We start from the raw sequence: 11,753 nt of genomic DNA, 5'->3' as shown, positions 1-11,753 counted from the left end.
TGACCATGGGAGGGTAGGATTTGCACAGTTTTCAAAATGCCTTCAGATAAAAAGGAAAATGCATTTTCCACCTTTTCCTAAAATGCTTGATTTTGATCATACCAAACAAAAGAGTGAGAAACTTGAAGAATGCCTCTGGAATAAGGCCAGCACTCTTAACTTGCAAGTTGTATTTCATTACTCCGTGGCCATAAGATTCTCCTTACATTCTTGCAAGAGTTACAGGCAAAACTTGGGCATCAGTGTTATCTAAATTGTATAATTAGAAAAGATGGTTGTACTGTGCTAATCGTTTCTGTTAGCAACTCGGAACGAGCTTAAAAGTAATTTGAGTTGTTTGCTTGGAAATAGCATTCAGACACAGCTCGAGGGATTGGGTCTTGAAATCGTCTGAGCTTGCAGAAGCGCGCAGTAACACGGTTGAAGATAGAGATCAGCAAATATGTGCAGTTGCCCCCGAACACTTTCGAGACTGCTGCCCCGCTATTGTTCCCCTGAGTGCTGGCGTGCAAATACACACGTAATTATTTACCTCGTGCTCACCAGGCTTCTAGAACAGTTCTCAGCTCCGGTAACTGACAAATTAGCAAGTCTTTGTGACGGTACTCCTAAAGGGTAAGTCGATGGCCCAATGCAGTCGACCTTCCTGATTGTGGAAGAGCAAAGCGTGGCTAGCGGACAGTATGTGGGGCTGTGTCTGCTACCATCCGGGCACCAAGCTCCCCAACCTGTGAGTTGATACATGTTTTTCCTGCGTCTCTTCCCGCCTTTCTGTGTGAACTGCCAGTCTGAGGATCAGATCAGATCTTTGCCGTCCCTTGCTCCGCCTATGGCAGGAAGCCACATGGTGGTTTGCACACCCAGTTTTGTCTGTCTCACTATCTGCCACTGTTTTTTAACCTGCCTTTCTGACACTGTCACCCCTTCAGTATAACTCAGTGATTTAATGCTCAGCAAAACTCAAAAAGATATTTGTAACTTTAGAATCTGAGTTCCTCAAGACTTGAGCCTACTGTCTCCCTGGAGGGACTGGTGTTTATTTTCTTTTTCCTTTTGTTGTTTGTATTTTTAATTGAGTTGTAAGACTCCTTTATATATTCTGGATGTAAGTTCCATATCAGATACACACTTTGCAAATATTTTTTTTCCCCTGTCTGTGGTTTGCCTTTTTATTTTCTTGGTGGTTTAAAAAATATATATATATATATAAATTTATTTATTTATTATTGACATAGAATGTATAGTTTGTTTCAGGGGTACAGGTCTGTGAATCATCAGTCTTAAAACAGTTCAAAGCAATCACATAGCACACACCCTCCCCAATGTCCATCACCCAGCCACTCCATCCGTCTACCGCCCTCCCCTCCAGCAACCTTCAGTTTGTTTCCTGAGACTAAAAGTCTCTTATGGTTTATCTCTATCTCTGGCTTCATCTTGTTTCATTTTTCCCTCCCTTCCCCTATGATCCTTTGTCTTGTTTCTCAAATTCCTCATATCAGAGAGATCATATAATTATTTTTCTCTGATTGACTTATTTTGCACAGCATAATACCTTCTAGTTCCATCCATGTCGTTACAAATGGCAAGACTTCATTTTTTGATGGCTGCGTAGTATTCCATTGTTTATATATATACACCACGTCTCCTTTATCCATTCATCTGTTGATGGACACCTAGGTTTTTTCCATAGCTTGGCTATCATGGACATTGCTGCTATAAATATCTGGGTGCATGTGCTCCTTCAGTTCCCTACATTTGTATATTTGGGGTAAATACCCAGTAGTGCAACTGCTGGGTTGTAGGGTAGCTCTGTTTTCAAATTTTTGAGGAACCTCCATGCTTTTTTTCCAGAGTGGTTGCACCAGCTTGCATTCCCACCAACAGTGTAGGAGGGTCCCCCTTTCTCTGCATCCTTGCCAGCACCTGGGACTGGTGTGTTTTCTGTTTCCTCACTTCCTAAATCCTATAGAATCTGAGTGTTATGGTTTTTTTTACCATCTCCTTTGCATCACCAGGGAGCAGTAAGTTGCCCAGCACCTCAGGGTGAGTCTCCTGATCTGGGACTCTCCAACAGATTTCTTCAGGTGTTCTGCTTGAGTTCACTTTGTTTTCTTCTTATTTTTTGCTACCAAAAAAAAAAAAAAGATATGTATTTGGAGATTGAAGGGTCAGACAAAATCACTCCCACAATATTTGGATATGCCACAAATTAATTTTATTTAGAGGTATCGATTATTTAATTCTACTGTAAGATTGGATTGCAAAGGAACGAGAAATGTTTTCATTTACATGGATGCTAAATTTCTCAAGTAATAGGATCTGTGATATTTTCACTGACTTTTGCCGTAATCACTAGTGCCATCATGATGATGGGAGTGTTTTATTTCCATCAATAGTTAGAATTATTTGAAAATAGGTTTAATTTTTTAAAAGTTCTATTTTCGTTGAAATACTTTTTCATTAATCAACTGATTTTTGGACTGTGGTCAGGCCTTGGATTTCTGGATACATTGTATAATTAATGTAAACTCAAGGAACCTTGTTTTCTTTTGTTTTGTTTTCTAATGACCCCAAATTAAGTTGCTTTTAGTCACAGGATTTCTGTAAATACAAACTTATGTCAGAAGAGGACTTTTATTTACTTTTTGATTCAACTCAGCCTGTTTATTTAATCTGCAGTGTTTCAGCTTACTGGCTGTTCTAGAAACTTGGAATGTGTTCTCATGATGGCTGAGTAAGTTGATGGCTTTGATCTGAACAGTAAAGGCTCAGAGGAAAGGCATTTTTTTTTTTTTTTTCCTCCAAATTTGCCTTTTGAATTTCTTCTCTGTTAGGAAAGTATTACTGTTTGGCTGTACTTCACTCTCATTTAGTTTAGATTTCCTATATTTGGAAAATTAAAGGTCCCCTCCCCCCGAGTTTGTGATAGTTTTTGGTGCTTTCAAAAGGAAAAGGCAGACTAATCATTCCAGGCACTGGCAGATATCTGTGTTGTTGATTTTGTCTTCCTCCTGGACATCCTGAGGGAAACACAAAAGATGACGTTGATATTAATCTGTTAGAGAGGTCACAGAATTACCAATGCATGAATCATTGAGTTTAATTTTTCAGAATGTCTAACTGGAGAAAGATGACCTGTGTTCATTTTCTCAGTAGGCAAGGTTGATTTGTACAGTCTGTCCCTCCTGATCTTGGGCACTCTGCATTTACTCAGTTTATATTTTCACATCTCTTAGTCATAACCAGCTTCTGTCCATCCTCCCTGTGCTTTGGATGGAGACCTCTACTTTTGTTATCATCCCAATGGTGACTTTTATCTCAGTTTGCACTCATTGATGACATTTATGCTCATGCATCTGAATTCCTAGGTGCTGGGCACGCCTGTCCCTAAGGCTAATCTATCTAGTCATTTTGTGCTCAGATCATGACTGCATTCAAGGACTTCTGCCCTGCACTCCTTCAAAATATGATTCTTGGGGCCCTAACTTTCAAGCATGTTCTCTGGCAAAAAAAAAAAAAAAAAAAAAAAAAAAAGAAAAAGAAAGAAATACATGAAGCCACTCTGGAGACTTGATTCTTTCTGATGGGAATGAATGGTGAGGATTTCAAATAAGTAAGATCTTTTTAGATTCTGACATTTTCAACCAGTTGTCGGTCATGACCTGAGAGTTTCGTGGTCTGCTTTCATCAAAATCAGGTTCTTTATAAGCTTAAACCTAAATTACATTTAATGTTTCAAAAATTACAGAATCAAAAAAAAATAAAAATTATAGAATCAAATATCAGAACCTCAGTGTTGCGAGGGACCAGAAGTTAATTGCTCCTTGTATGTACAAATATCCTCTTTTTGAACATCTCTAAAGATGGGAAACTCACTCCATCCTGACTGAGGCAGCTCATGTTGCATTTGGATAGATCTGAGGGAAATTTCTTCCTCTTACTCAACTGCTATTTTTCTCTCTGAGCTTTTCATTGCTTGGTCCTGGTTCTGCTTCTGAGCCAACCCAAACCTCCCCTTGTGACTGTAGAAAGCTGTCACACGTTTTTTCAGCAGCCTTCCTTTCAGGGGTCGCAACACCAATTCTTCCCAACGTCCTGCATCTGATTTGACCTTAAGGCCTCTCACATCCTGGCTGGTCAGTTCTTTTAGCTTGTGTTTAATTTGACTGGAATATGTTGTCCAGACCCAAAGATGAGATCTGGTCCCTGAGCTCTTTCTTTCATTTTACAACCTAAAAATGAATTCAGCTTTAAGTGTGTGTGGGCATTTCATACCATTAGTTCATACCGAAAGGGTGACGCCAAATCCAGCACTTTTAAAGAGACCCTGCTAAATTAATTTCTGCTTCATTGCATAGAGATACACCCTCCAGTTCATCCATATTGTATTTTACCTTATATTATATATGTATAATATATATATATTATATTATATTTTACCTTCTTAGAGAGAACCATTATCTAAATAGTTTGAATTCTGCATCTGCAATCCAACATATCCCCTGTCCGTTTTGATTTCATTCATCTCTATGCTTTGTGAATTGACCTTCTGTATCTTCATTAAAAGGAGTGATGAAAACGGGCCAACTGGGCACAAGAGACCCCTGTGAATTGCACCTAGAAATCTCCTTTTAGGTTGATGCCCATTCATAGTTGTCCAATCAGCTACACATCCACCTGAACGTACCATCTGATTTTCCACCTGTTCCTACAGGATATGATGAAACATTTCAATGAAATCCTGGATGAAAAATTCATAGACTACATTTCTTTGTCAAAGAGGAAAATAAAAATAATTCTTTATAACTGACCTTCAGTAAATCTGTAATGCATTTAGTTATCACTTCCATCTTGTCCATTGTTTGGAAACCACTATTCAAATAATTTGTCCTGGAAGCTTGACATACAAAGCTACCATGTCTAAATTATCTCCTCTTTTGCAAAAACAAAACAAAACAAGAGAAAAACCAGAATGAATTCCTCACAACCAACTTCTCTGCATCTTCCTGTACTTTGCAATTGTTAAATGATTATATTTCATTTTCAGACTGTCTGTTACCCTTGATGGGCTTTCCCTTAATAATTAATTAATTGATTAATTAATCAATCAGGTGTCATTAGGTAATTGTGGAAGTCCCTCTAGGGCAGAGTTTGCATCCCCTGGGGCTTAGCCATGTTTTGCCACAAAGCATATTTTGTCATATCGAACAAATGATTCTTTCCTTATCTTGACTTAGCAAAGATGAATCAACATGTTTCAGTCAGATGGTCATTTTACTTGTTAAAATTGGCTGTGAGTAACAGAAATCACAAAATTTCAGCTCCTTCAACGGAATAGAGGGAAATGTGACCCTGAGTGAGCAGGAAACCAGCTCCCTTCTTTCTACTCTACCGTTTTAGTACTTGGTTTTCAGTCTCAAGGTTCAACACGCTGCTGGAGCTCTGTCCATCACTTCTGTCTCTCAGGCAGTTGTGAGCATGTGGGGGGGGGTGCAAGGTGACTGCTGAGACAGCACTTGTAAAACAGCGTGTTGATTCTTGTTTGCCCGAACTCTGTCAGATGGCTACACATAGCTTTAAGGAGGGCTGAAAATACCTTCTTCAACCAGGTGCATCACAGCTCCAGTGGAAGTTGACCTGTTTTCTTTAGGAGATGAGAACAGTTTTTGGGCGGCGATGAGCCATTTCTGCTAAAACCTCAAAGAGAAAACAAGCGAAGTAGGAATTCAGGGGTTCTCTCTTTATGTCCCTCCAAAACATCTTTATCTTAAGGAAGTCTAGTATTTCTGACAATGTTTTTCCTTCAGACATCAGTAATCAATCCATTTTACTGACCCCAAAAGCATGTAGACATTTTGTATCTTGAGATTTAGCCTTCTCAACAACCTTTTCTGTTTGTTTTTGTTCCCGTTTCTGTGTCTCCCTACTGGATTCTTTAGCTTCCTCCTCCCTCTAGTCCTCTTTCGAGATTTCGAGTTGCTCAATCAGACTAGCATTTTTGCTGCCTCTCCCACCGTGTTGAGTCACATTCTCTTTCACGTAATAGGTCATGGAGTTATGATTTTTTTCCTCCTCATTTTTGAAAAGCTATATCCCTTAGGTTTTCAGGAGAGTGTATCTAGCAGGAAGCGTTCATCTCTTCCTGCCAGCTTCTTGCCCTGTTTTCGGTCAATGTGATTCAGCCTAAGCTTCCATCCCCGTGTGTAAGGGTTGGGCACGTGACCCTTGTCTAGTTAGTAAGTAAGTATGTTCTTCCTTCTTGTTCATAGGGATTACTGCAGGGATGGACATGTGACCCAGGCGATGTGTTCTACTGAGCACAGTGCAAGGGGCCCCATTTCTCTTTCTGGGATTCTTAGGGCCGCTATCACATGGGGGGAAAGGCTGTCTGAGAATAAAGCCAACACAGAGGAAAACTTAGCAGATAGAGGGATTAAGTGAGTATTCCGAGGACAGGAATCTACCCTAATTCTGGGGCTCCTGAACTTGGGTATTATGTAAGCCGATAAAGACCCATTTCCCTCTTAAGCCAGTCTGAGTTGAATTGATGCAACTTGTACTTCAGTACAACTCCTCAAATCCTTTTAAGGAGTCCTCATCAGTTCAATTTGGGGGTTTCTGGGTTCTCATTTATTCCACCGGCCAACTGCTTTGTCCTGATTTGTTAGATAAAAGGTACCAGTTTTATTTGCTACAAATGACCCTACATGTGCTAGTTGAGTTATATAAAATGGGTGTGAAGTAATGGCCTGATGCAGCCTCTGATCTGTCAATGTCCATGTAATGGTGCTTCTGAGTAATCATCAGTTTCTGTGTTTATATGAAATAAAGGAGGAGGTTTCAGCTCGGACTGCATCTCATTGAGTCTCTGCTCACTCTTCTTATCTCAGCACGTAAGGAACACAGATGTGGCCAGAAATGTGGCTGTGTACCAGAGAGGGGTAAGGAGAACAAGGCACCAATAAATGCATTTCAAAGAATGAATGGGAGCAGGCATCTTAAAACCTCTTTAGGGATCAGTTAATGATGTCTCCGTTATTGAGAACTTGAACTTGGAACAATGACGGAAAGCAATTATGAATTTCTCCAGGATTGGTTAGGGTCTTGATATGATTAAGCAGCCATTTCAGTCTAAAACAGCAAGGGACCCAGAGGAAGGGAAGCAAAACCAACATTTGTTGAGGGTCAGTTATGCCTTTGGCAAGGTCCAGGTTCCTTTCATGAAGAAATAGGTACTAAAAAGAAAGAAGGCAGAGGCATTTTCCAAGTGCCTGGTATGTGGGAAATACTCAATTAATTATAGCAGCTATGGCGATGGTGGGAGTGATGAAGATGTACGGACACCTGGGTACGGTACCTCTTCCCACAACGCTGAGCTTGGGGCTCTGGTCCCCTGAATGATAGAGCAGGAACACAGTGGGCCTTCTGCTCCTGAGGAAACTGAAATCACTTATTATCCTTGGGGGGGTACATATTAAAATGCAGATTCCTCAGTCCGTAACACTACTGAATCAGAATCCTTAAAGGTAGAGCCTTGGCGGACTCTATTTTCAGGAAGATCCCTATGAGGTTCTTGACACTCATTAAAATGTGAGGCTCTTGGCCTCAGGGGTAACACCGGAAAGGGGACAGGGAGGGGAAATATTAATTAATGTTGATCATAACTAATATTTACAGTTGTCTTTCACTGACACTTACATTTGTAAATTCTCCAAATTAATTTAACATCACTAGACGGTAATTTCCGAACACTTTATCTTTTGAGTATGACAGATTTTCTGCAGTAAAATGCAACCTCTATTCACCGAACAGTCGTAACTGTGAAGCAAACATACTTTCTTTTTAATGTATGCCAAAGTCTCAGTTAGAGATTATATATACCAATTTTAGTTGCTTATTCGTCTCCTTTCTCTTCTTTTTCTTCCCTCTCACCTTCTCTGCTTTTCTTTTGTGCAGTCCTTTCTTTGCCTGTCATTTTTCCCTTGGGCTGTAGTGCTTCATTGTCATCAGCAGAGGGCACTATTCTGCAGCAAGTTGGAGCTCCAGTATCTAAAAACCTATTTGGGGTTTGTATTAAAAAGTCAGAATAAAACAAGCTCGTAAATGTTGTTACATACATCAGTGCTTACTGCATTTTAATTATGGTGATTTACATGAACCTGTCATGATGACATGGTTCATAAAACAATCTCCGTTTTAATAGCTGTGCCTAATGATGTTCCCTTTCCTTCATGAGAATTTAATTCTCTCTTTTCAACTCCTCAACTCTTGAATATGATACTCTTTTAAATAACACAAACTCTACTCAAGCCAATGGTCAATGAGGCTGTGGCTTCTTCTGAAAACCCCGTTTTATTGGTCTCTTCTGTGTAATTGTTTAGTTTAATTTGATAAACATGTCAGTTTTCCCAGGATAATTAGGTGGATAAACAGAATGTTCAAAAAGAAATGGAGCCAATTAGACTCTTTATCAGAGACTTATACAAAAAAGGCTTTACAGATGAACAGACTTTTCCTTAGAGATTTGATGCTAAATTAGAGTTCCTGGAATTTTACGAGGGACAAAGGAGGCAGCTTTCTTAAATATAATGGAGTTTCAATTATCTGAAGAAAAGAGCAGATAAAAAGGAGAAACTCCTGCGTGCTTCAGAATTAACTCTTGGCTGGTAAACGCGGAGGGGCATGCCTTCAGTCCGAGCATAATTTTATCCCCATTCAATTACAACCACTTTTATTTTGCTTTATTTATTTATTTGTATTGATTTTTTTTTTTTTTTAAAGGTTTACCCATTTGAGAGAAGAGGGAGAACAAGTGAGCATGAGTGGTGGTGGGGGGAGGGGCGGAGCGAGAGGGAAAGGGAAAATCCTCAGACTCCCCCACTGAGCTGGGAGCCCAGCAGAGGGGGAGGGGCTGCGGCCCAATCCCAGGACCTTAAAATCATGACCTGAGCCAAAACAGAGAGCCAACTGCCCAATCCCAACGGACCGGGCCACCTAGGCGCCCTTCAACCACTTTTAAACAGGTTGGGCGACTGGAAGAGATTTCTCTGTGGCTGTGGGTACACAGCACTAGCTGAAAATAGACAGGTATCCAACATTTGTTTATGCTGTAAATATGTCAGCATGCATGTGGTGGAGACTTATTTATTGCGCAGACTGAACGTTTCACAAGTGTTTGGGCTGACAGTAACAGCCCATTAATACATCAGTTACTTGTGTGTGTGTGTGTGTAACTTAAGTAAACAACATAGCATTTTATTCTAATTATTTTTGATCCTTGAAAATAGACTCCTCTTTGGAGTGTTATATCTGATCTTTTGTATCCAGGTTTTATCTCATGTTTTTTGCTTCTCTCTGAAGATTATTTGGTCACTAATTAAGTGATAATGTTCCTATGATTCAAGACTTGGTCCTATTAGTACAGAATCAAGGAACATGTTTGTTTCTACTTGAAAATCTTTATAATGTAATTCAGTGCATAAAATATTTGGTAATATCTTTTCCTTCATCACTTCTTACCACATCTTTCATGGTTTTCGTAGTTATTCTCTGAATTCTGGAAAGCTGCTCAAAATGAAAAATCTTCAGAGTGAAGAAAATATGTTTCTAAATTTAAGGATCCCCCACCATGATTACTCCTACATTTTCACACTTTAAACTCGAGTACACCGTTTAGGTTTCTTGATTTTTCTTTTTTCTGAAGATTTTATTTATTTATTTTAGAGTGAGAGAGCACATGTGAGCCTGGGAAGGGGCAGAGGGAGAGCATCTCAAGCAGGCTCGGCTCTGTCTGCAAAGTCCCAGGCAGGGCTCCATCGCACGACCTGAGATCATGACCTGAGCCCAAACCAAGACCCTGACACTTGACAGACTGAGCCACCCAGGTGCTGCAGATTTCTTGATTCTTGAAAGCTTCATTTGGGGTGATACTAGAACATCTTCTAGAAAGCAGCCCTTTTCATGCCATAATAATTGCATCTGTTTTTCTGTACACTTCTCTCAGGTTTCCTTTATCTGGCTCCTAGTGTTGTCTAGATTTCTATATGGCTTTTTCCTTTGCTTGTCCCACACTCTCAGTGTAATACTAACATCCTTGTTTCCTATTGGTCACAGTATCTACTATCACTGACAACCTCAGAACTCGGCATCTCTCGGGGACCACAGCTCGAGTGGCTAGTTCAAGCCACTGAAGCTCTGAGAGATTAACTGAGCGTGCAGTTAGGACATTAAGTTGTCATTGGACAAGAAGGAGTTAATCAGTGAGCCGTGTACAAGGCTTTTGTTTCTATTCGTGGAGAGAACTTGAAGGGATAAAAATGTCGGGGCAAGAGCTAGAGCATATTAAAAAATGTCAGTTGAAGTTAGTTGCTGATTGAGAACCCTCATGTCTGAGACGAGTGTGTGTTAGTGCTAATGATCCTCTGAAGAAAGAGGTGGCTGCTTCTCTCCAAATGGTTTTCTCCCAGTTTTGTCTATTTAGAGATCCAAACCTACCTTTTTTCTCCCAGTTTTGTCTATCCAGAGATCCAAACCTACCTTCAGCATTACAGCCCTGACCTAGTATTTGGAGACACATTTTCAAAGAGACCCAAAGTATTTTGATGTTTTTACAAGAACATTTAAAATTCAGGTTTTTTGGGCTTTTCCTCTTGAAATAAAACTGTATTTTAAACAGAAATTTAAAAATAGGGGGATTTTTAGTTTTTTGTTGTCGTTGTTGTTATCATCCTGAGTAATGAAAACCAAGAAGAAAATTCAAAGTATCAAGAAATATTCAAAAGCTTGAAATACAGAACAATCACCCAAGCCAACCATCTTGAAATGACCATCATTAACATTAGGTGAGAATCATTCCAAACATTTCTCTGTGTGTATATGTATGTATATATGTTTATATAGATAGTTATAGCTATAGGTATAAATGAGTGAGTAGACGGGCAGAATTATAAAAAATGTGATCATACTATACTGCTCTTTTAAAATAATTTACATTGCTGTTTTTGTACTTCAGTACAAGAAAATAATGAAGTGTAACTGAAAAAAAAAAGCTACACTCCAGATAAAATTTTTTTTCACCATAAAAGGTACTAAGCTCTAAAAAATCTTTAGATTATTTAAAAAAATACATTTTAAGAAATCTATGGAAGAAACTTAAATCTAAACTGGCAGTTTATTCTAACCCCAAGATAGATTAATTGATCTTACATTTTTTTTTTATTCTGTGCTCTTGAAATAAATTCTTAACTACATATGAATTAATATGATCCTATTCATTTATGAGAGAGAGTACTAGTTACCTTATAGAAAAGGGAAGACTGATTTTGCCAGCATTATGAACAAGTGCCTAGATGAGCAGAACATTTCAGAACCTATTGAATAGGAGTGAACAGGCTCTGATTTGTTCTTCCTTTTCTCATTTGCCTCTCACAAAGTCATGGAAGTTCAAAGCAGGCTGGACTATATTAAAACCAGAGAGGAGCACTTTCTAAATTTCCCTATCCACCTCTGTAATAAATTGTGTTTGGACTTGTGACTTTATCAAGTCTATGGCCAAATCCTGGGAGGACTTACGAGGATGTGATTTCGCGCTCAAGATGATGGTCATAGAGCTACCTGTTGACATTTCATCAGATGGTTAAATATCAACAAAGAAGAATGTGGTTCCATCCTAAGGCTTGTTCTCATCTGTGCAGACCCTCAGAGAGGGGTAAACAATTGCCAGCAGTCAGAGGGCTGGGAAGAGGAGCATCTGG

The 11,753-nt window shown here is 39.3% G+C and overlaps 1 long non-coding RNA gene across 1 annotated transcript in view; it reads left to right on the top strand.

Annotated features, from left to right (window-relative positions):
• Positions 1–607: 607 nt before the first annotated feature.
• Positions 608–11,753, top strand: part of LOC309845263 — a 221,155-nt gene continuing 210,009 nt past the window's right edge. Inside the window, exon 1 of the long non-coding RNA XR_014301173.1 lies at positions 608–730. This is a non-coding gene — a long non-coding RNA (uncharacterized lncRNA). The remainder of the gene's footprint in view (positions 731–11,753) is intronic.

The sequence above is a fragment of the Mustela nivalis genome (assembly GCF_964662115.1).
Source record: "Mustela nivalis genome assembly, chromosome: 12".
NCBI lineage: Eukaryota > Metazoa > Chordata > Mammalia > Carnivora > Mustelidae > Mustela > Mustela nivalis.
Note: the sequence above shows the minus strand (reverse complement) of the source record. Positions and strands in the feature narration are given on the sequence as shown.